The sequence below is a fragment of the Fringilla coelebs genome (genome assembly GCF_963513975.1).
Source record: "Fringilla coelebs genome assembly, chromosome: 1".
Lineage (NCBI taxonomy): Eukaryota > Metazoa > Chordata > Aves > Passeriformes > Fringillidae > Fringilla > Fringilla coelebs.
In genome coordinates this window covers 84,879,644-84,893,048 of record NC_140028.1, presented here as the reverse complement: position 1 = coordinate 84,893,048, position 13,405 = coordinate 84,879,644, and the positions used below count along the sequence as shown (strand labels likewise).

General features: G+C 39.8%; 1 protein-coding gene across 1 annotated transcript in view; it reads right to left on the bottom strand.

Annotated features, from left to right (window-relative positions):
• The window catches only part of EXOC2 (exocyst complex component 2), a 126,866-nt gene extending 113,837 nt beyond the window's left edge, over positions 1-13,029 (bottom strand). The window contains exon 1 of the mRNA XM_084220647.1: positions 12,960-13,029. The gene's annotated coding sequence lies outside the window, so the exon portion shown is untranslated. The remainder of the gene's footprint in view (positions 1-12,959) is intronic.
• Between the last annotated feature and the right edge of the window lie 376 nt (positions 13,030-13,405).

Sequence of the window (13,405 nt, the reverse complement as noted above, 5' to 3'; positions counted from 1 at the left end):
CATTAATGAGCTCTGTAGCTCAAACAAATATGGTACTGATGCATGGTCTACATTTAGTTTACTATGCAACTGATCACAAATGTCTATTTTTTATTAGCAGTTTCCTCTGTGTAGAACTGCAGCTATAAACACCTAGAAGAAGCTGAGTGTATATATATGACCAGTATAACCTGAATTACAACTCTTATTAAACACTATCACCATTCCAAAATCTCAGTTACATACACACAACAGTTTAGCGTAAACAATTTTGGAAGTTCAGGTTGGTAAAAAATATGTGGAATATCAGTCAAGCTTCATAAGGCTCCTCTTAGCTATTGTTTTTTTAATCAAAATGTATTTTCTACTTTTATTTGCAAATGTCAAGTCCATGAAACCAAGAAACTCTCTAAACCATCGCTAACAATAAATAGCAGCAGAACTGCAGTTTCCAAGTACCTGCAGTTAAGACATGCTAGAATTAAAACGCACTTGTTTCAGCTGCTTCTGCATATACAAAATACTTTTCATTGTACCAAGATACCCCATGCTTCTACACAGCCTCCCCACATTTTTCACTGGTAGCATCTAGATCTGACACAAAACTCAAGCTCCCACCAGCTGATTTCATTCTTCACATTCCAAAGTTGGAGCACACACTGAAAATTAAGACGGAAATAGAAAAGGCAGGAACTGGAAGGAAGATCTCATGCTAAAAGTAATCAAATCCTACCCTCAGAACAGGGTCTCTGTCTGTCCATACCAGAGATGCATAGCAGGTCACCTATAACAAAACTTTGAATTCTGATCCAACTTTGGAGCCCACAGCCACACCTGAAGTCAGTGTGAAATGCATCCTGAAAAAAGAGAATTCTGCACAATGTTCTGAAATACTGAAGTCCTAAACAACCATCTCAATTCTATAAATATGTCTGTTTCCAAATATCTGTTTTTTGGTTTTACATATTTAAAATAGGAATGCTATCACTCATTTCAAAAGATACTTTTGAAAACAAATTCATTAACATAGAAAAGGCATTTAGATACCCTGAACACAACAGAAGTATTAATAACTTCAGAGAGCTTTTCACACTGAACGGCGTGCAATTAATAAGAGATGTAAATCCATGTTGAACAAGCAAGAACATAGTAAGTTGAAGTATGTGAGCCATGTCCAGTGTATGAAGGAAGGCTGCTAAGGGCCCATGATAACACATACAATGCGTATCTAGTTTGGCTTTGTATCTTTCAGTGGCAAACCTCATAATACTTCTTGACATTAAAAATTACATAATGTGTTTAATAAATCATTGATTTCTCTGGTTTTTTGCAAACAGCCAACTTATGAAAAAGGAATTAAGTTATATAGGTGCTCTTAATAGTTTTACATGTAAACTATCAGAACATTTTACATGAAACCAACATGAGGCTGGAGAAGCAAGCAGTCAACAGATGCAGGCTATAAGGGTAGAAGAGCACTGAAGAAAAGAACTGTATCACCAGATTACAAAGAAATCAGCTGACAGTCATCTCCAGCCATGGAAGAGAAGGCTGTGCTCTGTTCTAGTGGCCTACTCCTATTTCTTTCACTGAACTGCCTTCTTCTCCTCCTCCTCTCTCGCACAGAGGCAGTCCTTGCTTCACCCCAAAACTGAGGCCAGGTCCTCATCTTGCAGACAAACTGTTTCTGCCCCTATCCTGTCGCTTGTCCCTTTTACCCATAAATTCAAGCAGGGAGGGAGAAGGATGTTACTATTCTATCCTCCTTTCAAATCCAGACACCTTGGTAATTCCTCTTACCTCGCATTGCCTACTCCAAGCCTTCTTGTCTAGAGACACATTATCTGCACAACTATTGATCCACTAACTCCCCACAGGTGAAAAAGACAGACCTCGTCTTCTGTCAACATCCCTAAACTTGGAGTCATAAGGCTTGCCCAGATTTCTTCTCATATGTGCTGCATTCAAAACACCACCACACCACTGCCCAACAAAACAGTGGGCAGCACAATAGAATTATGATACTAGAGAAAAATAAGGTCCCTAATTTTACCAAGAGGGAGGAGAATAAGCTGCATCTATTCCTCACAGTCTCATCTATGTAGTCTTTGCAGCTTTTCTCATAGATCCTCAGCAGAGCTCAAGGAAACACAACAGCTGTAAAGGAACAGTGGTGTTAGGTCCTTCCATGCACACAACCACCTTCTGCTGGAAGCAATATGTGTCTAGATACCAGTTAATCAATATAAAACACCTCTCTTATTTTGGAGCCATTTTTTGTAAATATTAATGTGGAATATTAATCAGTAACACTGACGTAAAAAAGCCATCTTCAGGAACATCAGGTAATATGGAGAGGAAAAATCCTTGAGAAAAACAAGTAAAAGAGAAGCTACTGTGGTATTATTTGTGTGGTATTGTTTGGTTGACCCCCTCCCAAATGTTATAGTTCCTTTGCATCACAGCTATTGCTGCTTTCAAAATACCCAAGCACACAGGTAATTGGCTTGTCTCAATACCAAAACTCAAAAGTAATATTACAACATCTTTTTCTGGATTTCAGAAATCAGCACTAGATCCCCCTTCATGATGAGCTAAATAAATGTAATAAAAACGCTGAGCCTTCTGAGATCTAGTATTTCTTCTAAAGTATTTCCATACTTACTGCAGAATTGCTTTAAAATACCTCACTGGAATGAGAATACCACAGTAAATCTCAACACATTTCAAAGCACTACAACACTGAGATGCTCTATGATTATTATTTTTAAACAACAATTGCTTTCATTTATTTCAAGGAGTGGAACTATTTGTAATATGCCATTATTATAAATATCAAGCAAATGCTTGGGAGCCTTCAATTCATTGATAATATTTCCTCTCCTTCTTAGGACAGATGTCCATAGCTAACATGACTGAGGTGCCTACTGGGAAGCCTAGCCACTATACTGCTGTGGCAAGTTCCAAAATTCCTTAAAAAATATTTAAGGCAAATCAGACAAAACATTACTTTTTCATTTCACAAAACATGACAACCACCTAATTCTGAGCTTTTGTTGCAATTCTGTATGCTTCCCTAAAGATAAAATCTATTCTTTACAAAATACGTATTACACATAAAATAGTATTTTTATTAAAACAGCCCTCTTCCTGAAAGACTGATTCTCATGTAGACAAGGGGAGTGCAGAAGGACAGTTTCTATACAAGATCTTTCTTCTCAGGAGCCAGGCTCACTGAAGAGGTTTCAACAAGACTGTTTTTTACAACAGACAATCTTCCACATTAGCAGTGCTCTCTCTCTCTTTATTTCTCTCCACCCTTTTTTTTCAACCTAATTTCCTCACAGTATCTCCCCAACAATTTAATGTGGATATCTGATTGACTGCTCCCACGATCTTGCCCATACTATTCTATTATTCTCTCATAATTCTCTCATAATTCTTGTTATAAAAGCACAAGGAGTTAGAAAACCTCTGCAAAGACCACCTACTACAAAGTCCTCTTAAAAAATGCCTTTCATAAACAATGTCTTTGTCTTTGCACCAGTTTCTCAAATAAACTGTCCTCTCACAAAGGTTTGGTAAAAAAAAAATTCCAGAAAATTCTGAGCATTAAAAGCTTGCTAAAGCGAGGACATCTTCCATCTTTATCCTAAGAAAACCCACTTTAAAATAAATAATGAAGCAATGAAATATGCTCCAGCATAAGGGAAATCACAAGTCTCTTTGGTTTTGGTTTTTTAAAATTTTTGTAAGCCTTCAGTTTTACGTTGTTTTGAAATGTGAGTTCTTATATAGGTTTCCTCATTCAACTTTCAATGGCAAACACAGAAGGAACCCAAAATAAAATGCCAAGTGCTACCATACCTGTTCCGTAAAGCAAACTACTTTCTACATTTTACTACACTCTGCAAGTACCACCAAAATAAGAAATACATGAACAACCAAAGTTCAGGACTGAAAGATATTAAATTGGCTGGTAATTTCAAATCCCAAAGGGAAACTACAAACATCTTGAAGGCATGGAACTTGGGAAGATGAGTAAGAATATGCTGCCACCTCATAAATTTCACAACTGGGAAAATTAGCAGTTGAAGTGTTTTAAAACAGAGTTTCTGACTTCTAAAACAAAATGGCAAGATGGTTCCATTCACTCAAAATTCAGTTTAAATAAAGTTTTCAGTGATACTTTGTCACAGACACTGAATGTAAAAGATTCTCTTGGAGGAAGGCAGACTCAAGGTCAATGCAAGTTTCATGGTCTAGCAAAGGCAATCAAAGCTGTCAAGAAGAGAGGGAAGAAAAACCCAATTTGTCATCATTGAGAAAGTCTAAGTTACTAGAAACTTAGATGTTCAGGCATCAGATATTTATTTGTTCTTAATCATATATATGTGACAGAATACAATTTAAAAAATGGTGAGGCAGGAACAGCAAAGCATCACCCATGTGCAAATCACAGCATGCTTCAGATGTTTTACTTAGAACAAAAACAAAAAACACAACAAAACCAACCTGAAAACAATACGTGAGTTACACTAACACCGCAGCATTAAATAACTCCCAAATAAAAAGATTTATGACATGCATTTTTAAACAAGCAATAAATACTCAGATTCCAGAATGTAGGTGATGGCCTTTTAACCTTAAACTACACAAACTTGTGCTTCTAGTACATAAATCTAATAATTTGTTTTCACTAGAAAACCCAGAGAGTCTCCTGAGTACAACACACTATGACAAAGTCATTGAAGGGACATGGCAAATGACCCCAAGCAGAATGACAAAGCAAAATGTTTCCTGGATGTTTGTACTCAAAACCATTACAAAATGATGAAAAACACTACTACAACCTTTTCTGTGCTTTATCTTCCCAACAATATAAATTCAGACAGACAATCTACATAAACCAAGAATTAAAAGCATCCAAAAAGCAGCACTGTGAAAATAACTGACATTTATTAACCCCTCTGGAGATCCTCAGTGCCCTAGAATTGCCGCAGCCTTCAACACTGCATTAATAATATAAAGTCCATTCCTGCAAGCCTGCCAGAAAAGACTGGGAAGTGAATAAGCTAAACAATGCTGAAATTCCAAGTGATATTAAGAATCTATGCATGTTTATTTAAATAATAAAAGAAGACTTGTCAATTTAAACAAGAAGTGCTCACGAATCTTACATTTAGGGGGAAAGAAACTCTTCATAACACCACTAAGCTACTTATAATGAAAAGATGAACAAACATAAAAAAGTGGGTAATTTCACTGTCACACAGAAAAAACAAAGCCTCATTTGTCTTGCCCTGTCCTATCCCGCGTGTTGATTCAAGCCAATATTAACACTGACAAACATGTTAACCTACAACATTACATGCCAAAAATCAGTTCCAATTTGGGAAGATGTGCAAGTTTTGTGACAGAGAGGGTCACAAAAAAGAAAACTTGCAGTATTAAATGACATAATATCATACTCTCTGCTTTTTCAAAAGGCTCCTGAGTATTCCAATCAGCCACAAAGGGTACACTAGACATTTTAGTTTTAGGGTGGACAAGGACCGAGTGCAGCAGTTTTGCTTTCACCACAACCATCTTTGCAGATTCCCTTCAGTATCTCAGAGGTCCCTCTTTCTTAACCCAGCAAGGTACATCTTCATGGCCATGTATCTTGACGGAGTGAAAGCAAAATAATCACAGCACTCAGCGATGCCATTAACATTTCTCAGTCACAAGGGATTAAAAGGCTTGGAGCCGGGGCAGATGCTGGGAGAGCCCTCGGCAGAGCAGTTCACCGCCCGCCGCAGCCTGGGCTGCAGCTGCGAGGGATTGACACCGCTGACGGTGGAACCCGGCTCGGGAGAAACTCCGGGCACAGTTCCGGCATCCGAAATAAATTAAAGTAAACAGTGTTGCTCTCTCTCATCCACCCTGTTAGCAGCCTCTCGGTTGAGCTGGAGACCACACACCCAGACCACACAGCACCAGCTGAACTCACTCGCACGCAACATCTAGAAGCTGTCACTCTGCTGAGGTATGAGGAGGGGAGAGGGGGGCCGGAGTGCGAGTGTGTGTGTGTGTGTGTTTAGAAAAGCTGCTTGCTCTCTCCTCCTATCGTTACAGCTGGTTATGTTTTGTGTGGTTGGGAAGGAGGGAAAGAAGGAAGGGATAAGAAAAAAGTCCTATAAAGCTCACTAAGAAAACATACTGGCCTTGGCCTTTTGTAGTAATGATTTGCACTCCTCCTGTACTAGTTTAGTAGCTGATGAAGGGCTAACAAAGCATCCATTTAACATCAATTAACCTTCTATCTATCATATGTCAAAGAAAAAAAAAAATCTAGACTAGTATAAATCCACTTCCTTGTACATTTTAAATTACAGCATCCTGTCAGTTACAATGTGAAAAATACCTATATATATTGATCTATTTTTACATCAGGAGTTCTGAGATGTTATTTATTTGGAGAGGGGAGAGATATTCCCCACAAAGATCAACCCCACATATGACATTATGACATCAAAACGCTGAATTTTCTCCAAAAACATTCCATTGTAAAATGAAGTTTTGTTTGTCAGCATCATATACCATAAACAACCTGAAGGAAGTGCATGAGCCAACACATAACACTGAGTTTGTAACTCATCAGCAGCAAGAAGTAAAAATAGCAAAACACTAAAAATAGATTAAAACCAACAATAGCCTATAATACAGATGAACAGAGACTTTTCAAAACGGGGGGAGTTCTTTGCTTCTTTTAGCTCAGAAATCATTTCATCTGCCAATTATGTCACCTGTTCAAACAGAGAAAGCGGAATAAAATGTTTGAGGACTCATAAAATCTATTTCAATGAGTTGACTTTAACAAAGGATTTCCTTCCCTCCGCTCTGCTACCATGAACACACATACCTTCCCCATCAAGCTAACCAGCACACAAATTTAATTTCATACATACACATCTGGACAGCCCAGAACCACAGTCACATTTTCACCTCAGTTCAAAATCTTCTTACCTAAGTGTCAATGACAATCTCCAAGTGCCACCACTAAACAAAACCGTCAAAACTGCAATAATCCAAATGTCAGTAACAGCCTTATAAAATTGGATGAATATATCTGTGTTTGTGAAAACCTTGAGAAAAAAGTCCAAAAAAATATTTCACCTTACCAAATACATTTTGGTACATACAAATACATACAAAGTTCTGTAATTTCACACTGAAAAGAATTTATTCCCCCAATTCATTAATTAGGTCAATATGCTGGTTTATACCAGTTCTTGATTGAACAGTTTTGCTGATGTATTCAATGCAACAGCACCTATTCATTACCAAGACTCAAGTCAAACCAATTTAAGTGTTCTGAATGTCTATTTGGTCATACTGGCTTGCCTAGAAAAGGTCAATAGCATAGAAGAAAATATAATTAAAGAAAGTTGGAACACAGATGTTTCTCCCCAAAATTTCCGCTACTTTCCTTATAAATTACATTGCAACTCCCCAGAAATTAATTCATCTACTTGTTAAAAGCTTCCGTATTTACTATGTGACACATCACTACAATCTAGCAACATTGTAAAGTCCTAAACCTCTATATATAAACATATATATAAAAAGTCAACTCAGCTTTATACAAAACCATATCACAGATGGCCATAAATCTCCCATTAATTTCTAAATTCTCACAAAGCACATCTTCCTACATCTGCTTCCAGCTCCAACATTCCACAATGTTTGCTTCATCCAGAAGTCATTATCCTACTCTCTTCCAGTTAAGCCATTCATCCCTCTTTTGTTCCAAAGTTATGATAATTTTTTGTACATCATTTAATTAATAGGAAAATGGTAAAAAAATTTAATATCTCATTATCTTTCGATCTTATGTTATTAACAGGCAGACACTTGAAAACAATACTTCAAGCTTCAAAATTTTTCAAATATGTTTATGCAAATGCATTCAGAAAGATCCAGAAGTTCAGAAAAATAAACTAAATGAATCCCAAAGGGATGAATTTTTTTTCTAGAAAAAAGAAACAAGACACCACAGATTTTTTTTTCTAAGCCCTGTAACTATATACAATATTCTTTATAAAAACACTATATAACCACTGTAATTACACAGTTCACATGGTTGAAGTTTTAACTTGGATGCTTGTATGTAAGACTGCAACACACCGTGTGACTATTTTAGCAGTTCCTTTTGATTCAAAAATATTTAAAAGATGAGACAAACACTTGTGTTACTGAGATTCTAGTATTTTTCGTGTTCTCTCCCCAACACCTCTTTCTGGCCTTTGCTCAGGGATGTACCCAAGCCATATGCCAGAGCGTTTTTCTTAATTCACATGGTCCAACACACACTCAAGTACTTCCCTGACAGACTGTGTGCACAGGTATTTTTCTAACAAAAGCCTCTCTTTGCCTTATGAGTCTTCATTCCTACTCATCCGCCTAAAATCCCATCTCCTGTACGGAGCAATCACAGTTACAGAGTAGTGAGGTTGTCTTGTGAGAAAGACAATCTCCCCTGCCTTCTCTGCTAAGGAAACATGCAAAGAACCCATCTGCTATATACGTAGCTTCTTAATTTTTAGCCAAAAATCCAATGGGTAGTTTTCCAGCAAGAGCCAAGGTATACTTGTTAAAACCACAGTGAGATTTGAAATGTCACAAGACTCACAGAATTCCCAAACAGAAAACTGAAAGTAATTGCTTTTTTAATTGAGACATTTAATGAGTATCTCAAAAAAATTAGTTTAGCTTGTTCTCAACACAAAAGCGGCTATTTAAAAAGGAACTTTTACTTAGAATAGTCTTAATCTTTAACTAATGCAGGCTTTCAGGCTTTTTCGTGAACTTCCAGACATAGGGTACATCGCTTCTGGGTTATCAACAGTGTCAAAGGGAAAAAAAATTACAAGTCTAAATATACCTAAAAATCCTTGATTTATACCGTAATCTGATCCACAGACACTTTTACGCTGCCAGGGACCCCACTGGTTTCTGCACAATATAGCCTAAGCACCAAGTCTTCGAGAATAAAACTGAAAATCTGGGAATCTGCAGTTCTGTTAAGGTCAAGGGAAAATCAGACCCCTTAAGGACTTGGTGTCTCAGACACTTTGTTTTCCTTAAAAACAAAGCAAACAAAATTAGAAAGGAGACATGGGCTTTCACACTCATCACCAGACATAATCACAGTATTTTCTAATGAAAATGCTGAACATCCTTTCTGCAGATTAGTAACATCAGTAGTCAATAAAAGGCTACACAGACCAAGTTCTTTTTGGAGAAAAATCACTAAATACTTCCAAAATAATATAGAAAGTAGAATTACAAAGAATTTCTCCAGAGAAGTGAAGTGTACGACCTGGTGTTGTTTAAAATAGTAAATACGTATCTTACCTTTCCCTATGCAAAGCCTGTAACACGGCAATCACACAATAAATAATTATTTGCAAGCATTTCTGTCATTACTTGGTTTCTAGGGAAGTTGCTTCAGGGGGGTTTGGAGGGGTTTTTTTTTGCTCCAGGATATCACAAAAATGATTTTTTTCTCCCTGCTGCCCTTCCCTTCTCTTTATAACTTTCGACACTGGGAGAATAATTCATATGCTTTTGAACAGAAATACTGATTGAAATACCCTAAAATAATTTTCAGGGTAAAGCACAAAATTTTTTTTCAGCCAGATTTTTGAACTCACACTTTGCGAGCTGTAAACACAGACCTCTGCTTTCATGTTCAGCACAAAAGATGAAAAATAAATCTGACGTGACTGCGCTGTGCATGTGCTGTCTCATCATCCCTCATCCTCCAAGCACCTTTACAAACAAGATTCCCTCCATTACCAAACACCATATTTCTCCCCTGGGAAAAGTAATTTGAAAGACAATGTTGCACAGCCCAGATTTACAGAATGTAGGTGGTCCAAGACAGGAGGTCAAAGTTAAGCTGAAGAGCTAACATCTGACTTCTGCTAAAAGATACTAATTCAGCTGTTTTCGGATTTTCAACATTCAGCTGGCTTCAAGTATAGCAGTAGGTTCCACTCTGTCTGAAAAACTCACATAGAAACTAAACTCACTGAAACATCTACAGTTCTCTATTTCCCAGTCCCTGACCGTAATATGAAGTACTTGTGACTTCTCCTGCAGAAGGTTTTCTTTGCCTGTTTGTATAAATAAATAGTGACCTACAGGCATTCAAAATACATGCAGGTAGTATCTGTATGTGCTTCACAAGCTTTTGTCCTGGCGTACAAAACTCTAACTGTACTATTTCATGGATATTTTCCATAGTTGTCAGAATCTATGATTTAAGAACACCTTTTATATTGTCTTCTTTCACCATCCTATCAAGATAAATACTTTTTTCTTTCCATTCTTGGTTGTTTTTTTTTCCTTTTAAGTGAAGTCGGAAAGCCGAAACGCGCAGAGTAAACAGAATTAAAATAACTCAAAACTGATGTCTCATTTCAAGTACAGTGATTAGGGCTTACTGAATTTACAGCTAAACATATCACTACATTGAAAGAAATTGATTAAGTATGGTTCAACATAACATATCTGGAAGTTTTGATTAATAAATGAGGTCAGTGGCTTCTGCCTTTCTAGTCAACCTACTTATTTTGCTTTAGTCCGGCTTCTCTAGGAAGAGCAGCATAATAAAAAACGGACTGCATCAGTGGATACTGTTTCATCTAATAGGACCTCAGGAAAACAACTGGTGAATTACAGATTTTAATGTCTTTACTGTCCAGTTTTGCCTCAAATGCACTCAACAGCCAGCATAAAACCCTTGCCCACTCTCACAAGAAATCCTACAATTTTAGATATGTTTTACTATCCATGACTTAGAACTTTACTTTTTTTAAATTCATTTGGAATTTCATTAAATTAGACTCCTACTTAGCTCTAAAATATTAAGAAGCAATTAAAGCATTAAAAACAACCCCAAACCATCAAGTCTGTAAAAATATTTTCATTTATTGAATGAAGACCAGAAAAACACAACACAATTTATACTTTTTTTTTTAAAGCCAGCATAAGTTTGATGGATAACAATCTTTTAATTAAATTGCTTCACCTCTGACACATCCTAAAATGTGTTTTCCATAAAGAAAACCACCCTTACCATTACAACTTAAAATAATTTTCACTGAGATAAGTCCTACCAGTATAACGAAAATAACCGCATCTGTTTTAAATAATGTTGCAGACAACAGAAATTCCATCTAAATAAAAACACTGTTGTGCAAGGAGTGGGCATAACCACAAGAAGTGTAAACTAAGCTATCCATAGGAAAGAAATCAGCAACAAGACATGCCTCTTGCTGCTTATTGCTGGGTAAGTGCAAGCTGGGATAAGACACAATAAAAATAGGGAAGTAAGAATTATAGAGCATTCCTTCTTCAGGTCAGAAAAATGTAAAGGAAGAAAAGGGACCTGTTTTTTTAAGCCACAAATTTGTTTATTTACAGTCCTTTAACTGATCTGACAACTTTATCATAAACAAAACCAAATCACCAAAAGCAAAAACAAAACCAAAAAAGTTTACAGCAGTGAAACACAGAGAAATCACTAATGGAGAAAGGAGACTGCTTACTTGTTATAAGAATGATCAGAAAACCTGGAAAACTGAAGTGAGATTATGATTTTAAACAATGAATATTTGGAGTTTAGGTTTAATCTGAGTTCTGTCAGAGTTAGGATGGCTTAATATTCTACTGGCTTTTGACTCAGAACTTTTGAGTCTATGGCTGGAAGCTGTTAAACTGCAACAAGCAAGGAAATTGCAGGAGGAAGACTATTGAAAAAACCAGTAAAACTGGACAGAATGGGGAACTCTCTTCTGGAAACAAGAACATCCCAAATTTCAGACATTGATGCCTTGCAAGCTAGGAGAACATTTTCAGGTTCCTAATTAGGATTTTGAAGAGGCAAGGAGGAAAGATGTTCGGTCACCCAGCTCATGGACACTCCTGGACTGCAAGGCAGTCCAAATGATGCAGAAATGTAGCACTGGGTAGGAAGTTAAAGAAAAAAAAATCTAAGTCTCAGAGAAGTGTAATATTTCCAGAGAGATATGGATGAAAGCAACCATGTCTCAACCAGCATGTTATTTCAATTCCTCCCACACTCCTTACCCTGTTATTTTCCTATTGCACTTGCCTAAGTACTCAGTCATTATGGGGAGCTGTGTCTGAAACTTGACGGCACAACTAAAAGCGAAGACAAAAATAAAAAAACTAAACCAAAAAATAAAATAAGTCCTGCAAGTAACCAGCTTTGACTCACCTCTCTACCCTGCTTATTTCCTCTATCCCCCACCCAGCACACCCACACTCCATTGAGCCGAATGACCCCATCATTTCACATGGGTCGGACTGGATGATGTCGGAAGCCTTTTCCAACCTATTTGACTCTGGGGCTTCACACAGCTCTGGCCCAGCCCGTGCAGCCCGGCGGGCACCGGCGCTCCCCCAGGCCGCTGTCAGACATGTGAGACACAGGCAAAGGCCACGGAGCCGCTGCTGCCGGGCCCTGGCTCGCAGGGACGGCGCCACCAGCGCCGGGAAGGGCTCCCGGGCCCGACCTGGGAGCGTCGCCCAGCAGGACACGGTGTGTCCCCGCGGGAAGCCGCAGGTGGCAGGAACCCCCCGCCCTGCCGGCAGCGCCCAGCGTCCTGGCAGGGGGCTGGCGAGGCGGAAGAGCCGCGGCAGCCGGGAAGTCACCGGGGGGGAGACGGCCGCAGCCCAGCGACGCCCCCTGCGCCCCGAGAGCCATCGCCGGCAGCTCCGTCCCCCCGGGGCCGGGGCGGGGATGCGACGCTCGACCCCGCCCGGGGAGCGGAAGGCGGGGGGAGGCCGAAGAGAGGAGGACGGCCTCCGCCCCGGGAAGGCGGGAGGGGGGGGAAAGGGAAGGGGCCGGAGCTGCCCCGCAGCGCCCGAGGGGGCCGGGGCGGGGGCCGGAGCCGGTCACTCACCGCCCGCCGCCGCTCGCATCCGGCACCTGCGGCCGCCCCGCTCCCGGCAGCGCCCCGCGCCCGCCGCCGCCAGGCGCCGCCAGCCGCCGCCCGAGCACATCGAGAGAGCGCCGAGCCACCGAGCCGGGCCCCTTCGGGAGCCACGCCCCTCACCGGGAGACCCCGCCCCTTGCCCGCCTCCCTCCCTCCCTCCCTCCCTGCCGAGGCTGAGCGGGCGGCCCTGAAGGCCTGTGGGGGGTTGGTTGTGCCGTGGGTGAGGAGCTAAAGAAAAAACACAAACTTAATTGTTACAGTCTTCACTACAGCAAGGAAAACAATGACAGGACCCGAGGGAGCGGCCTGAAGTTGTGCCAGGGGAGGTTTAGGTTGGGTGTCAGGAAAAGGTTCTACACCCAGAGGGTGGTCGGGCCCTGGAACAGGATCCCCAGGGACGTGGTCACAGCACC